Below are 3,469 nucleotides of genomic sequence, written 5' to 3'. Positions count from 1 at the left end.
TTTTAAGAACGACTTGACAAAAAAAATCCGAATGTGTTCAAGCACGATTTAACAATTATTTTTGGTACGAATTAATTTTACTTTGAACATTACGCTATTTTTTAAACCAAGGACGCGGAATCAAAATTTCCGGAAAAATCAATTTTTAAACCCCGATTTCTCTGTAATGCATTGTTTGATTTTCAAACGGATTTCAGATATGAATTCACCATGGCAAGTTCTATACGACTGTAGTATTGTCTTATTTTGTTCAAAAAAATGAAAGTTTCCAAAAATTGGAACTGCTTCCGGTTTTGAGCAAAATTGATGAACAAAATTTTAAACCCCCCAGTACATTATAGAATTGATACATCTATCATCAGTAAAAATTTCAAAGTTATATCTTTAAAGTTAACGGAGATTTCTTCCGGACAAAATCACTTTTTGTAAATTAAAAAATGGCCGCCAAATTTGAACGGAAGTGACGTAAATGCTGAAACTTTAACATCTTTGAGGCACGGTAACTTTACAAAAGCTCTGAAAATTTCATTGAAATCAGATGAAAACTTTTTGAGATATAAAGCCGAGAAGGAGTCAGAAAAAAAATAAAAAATAAAATAATGATAAAAAGAAACCGAAGAAAAACAAGAGGGTCTTCCGTAGGAAACGGAAGACCCTAATAAAAAGAAACCGAAGAAAAACAAGAGGGTCTTCCTTTGGAAACGGATGACCCTAAAAATAAGGGTGCCGAGGAGCGCGGTTATACTAATTAACGTCATGGCGGAATTCGAAAGTGAAGTTAACCATTGGGCAGATACTTTATATTATATACCTATTTACTGGCTATGAGGACGATAGCAAGTTTAATGTCCCCAAAGACAGCTACTATTTCACGAGGCGAAGCTATGAGGACGATATCAAGTTTATTGTCCCCAAGACAGCTACTTTTTCACGAGGCGAAGCCGAGGCAAATGGTTGCTGTCAAGGGGGACAATAAACTTGCTATTGTCCGAATAGTCAGTAAATAGGTATTTTATTATACCAAAGAAAACTTTATTTGTTAGATGAAGTCAAATGTGTTCCGAGTTTAAAAAGGAGGAAAATCGAATGCCGCCAGTGAATAGTTTCGGTGACTTTCAGTTACGGAACACTAACCTTAATTTAATGTACTCGTATAACATAACCAAGAAAAATATTAACACACTAAAAAAGTAACCTGTTACATGTACTTTTAAATCAGCGATATAATACAGTCTTTGAAAAATTACTGTAACATTCATGAGAGACTTTTTTGGGACAAATACATCAACTACTGTAAAAATGTATAGAAATGATTATCAGATTATGATATGGTCGTTTATACCTATATTATTTTATATTATCGTTGACATTGTGAGGATACGTATTAAGGCATTAATAATATCCATGTAATGTTCGCTTGGCCTTTAATTGCCATGACTATAATTTTGGTGTGTCAATACAATAATACACATCAAATATAACTAAATAAGTATATTTCTACACAAAGTAAAAAGGTAGATGAAAGAACAGTAAAGCGGTTTTATTTAGTTAGTGCCCACATCAACACACAACAAAACACTAAAAGAGCAATAACTCGTGAGATCATGATACAACTTCTGATTTAATATGAACAGTGTGTCTATTGCAGTATATACATGATTTGAAACAAAAAATGTGAATTTATTCTATTGGCTAAAAAGGTTAACAATAGATATTGAGATAATTAAAATCATATCTAAAAATTATGACAGATTTCTAAATCAACATTCAATCACTAAAACTGAAAAAAAAATGTGCACGTTTTGAAAAACAGCAAAACGGTAAATCTAAAATAGATGCATATTTAGCTAACTGGCTTTTTATAATTCAACCTCTTGATAACATATACATAAGGATGGTTTACAATATTGATAAGAAATGTTTCTTTATCATTCACGCATGGTCACTAGGACTAATTAACATTAAAGCAGGTGAACATAAATAAACTGCATGTCGATATAAAATAGAAGCATCTTGGAAGTCATAATAATGTGGGCAAAATTACACATTTTGAGAATTTTTTATAATTCTTATCTAATTACAATATCCTTATATGTTAACATAAATATGTTAAATGTTACATAATTATCTTGCTTGTCAATTTATTTATCTGTCATTTCGACATATTTGATAGAAATATTACTTGCACACAAGGGGCAGAAGTATGCCATCATAAAATTGTTTTAATGTTGATTGATACAGAAAAGTTGACAGTTAAGTTTAAAAGTATTTCAGAAATATGTAACGAGAAAATTTTGAGATTTTGTGTGTTAATTTTGAGAAATAGATGACTTGTATCTATAGTTACTTACCAGACTTGGGGTAATGCTAAATGTAATGGTAATGCATTGCAATGCATTACATGTTTTCAAAGTAATGCTAGTAATGTGTAATGCCACAAATTTAGCATTACAAGTAATGATAATGTAATGCATTACTTTCCAAAATCTAGTGTAATGTTGGCATTACATGGCATTACTTTGCATTACTATGCTTTTTTATGCGTGTTCATTTTCATTAAATTGTGATGAATTGAATACTATAGTAATTGATATTGTATTTGATTAAAAATTGTTTTAAATAAGAAAAATAATTCTTGAAAATTTGGGGCTCTCATAAAGGTAACAATGTTGAAAAACTGCACCTTGATTTTTGTAAGCAAACCCTGGGTGTGAAAAGGTCTTCATTTAATGCTGCTGTGTATGCAGAGTTAGGTAGAATACCTCTTATTACAAAAAGGTTTTGTTCAATTTTAAAATGTTATGTAGTAATAATTGTATTATACAAAAGTGTTACGAAGCAATGTTTAACTGCGAATTACATGGACATAAAAATTGGGCTTCTGATGTAAAGAAAATTTTAAATGAAATTGGGTTCAATGAAGTTTGGAATAAACAAACAATTGATTCACTAACTCTAAAAGTCATAAATCAACGAATCGCAGACCTGGCTAAACAAGATATTTTTGGTAAAATAGAAAATTCGCAGAAATGTCATTTTTATAAATATTTAGTGGATGGATTTTATCTTCAATATTACCTTAGAAAGTCAATTCCTGTAAAATTTCAACAGTGTATATCAAAATTGAGATTGTCCTCTCATCGTTTAGCTATCGAAACTGGAAGGTACACTAATACACACAGAGCCCAAAGGAACTGCTTTTCATGTAAAAATTATGTTGAAAATGAATTCCATTTTATTTTAGAGTATATATTGAATACCGTCAAAAATACATTAAAAAGTATTTTTATGAGAAACCATCGATGTTCAAGCTGTTGCAATTGTTTAATAACGAAAATTTTAAAGATATGTGTAACCTCGGCAAATACATTTATTATAGTATGAAATTAAGAAACGATATATGTAATTAAGGTTAGATGTTGTTCTTTTTTATTTTTTTTTCGCCTTTACTTATGTCAATTTTTCATAT

This window comes from Magallana gigas, chromosome 3, assembly GCF_963853765.1.
Source record: "Magallana gigas chromosome 3, xbMagGiga1.1, whole genome shotgun sequence".
NCBI classification, from domain to species: Eukaryota; Metazoa; Mollusca; class Bivalvia; order Ostreida; family Ostreidae; genus Magallana; species Magallana gigas.
Note: the sequence above shows the minus strand (reverse complement) of the source record.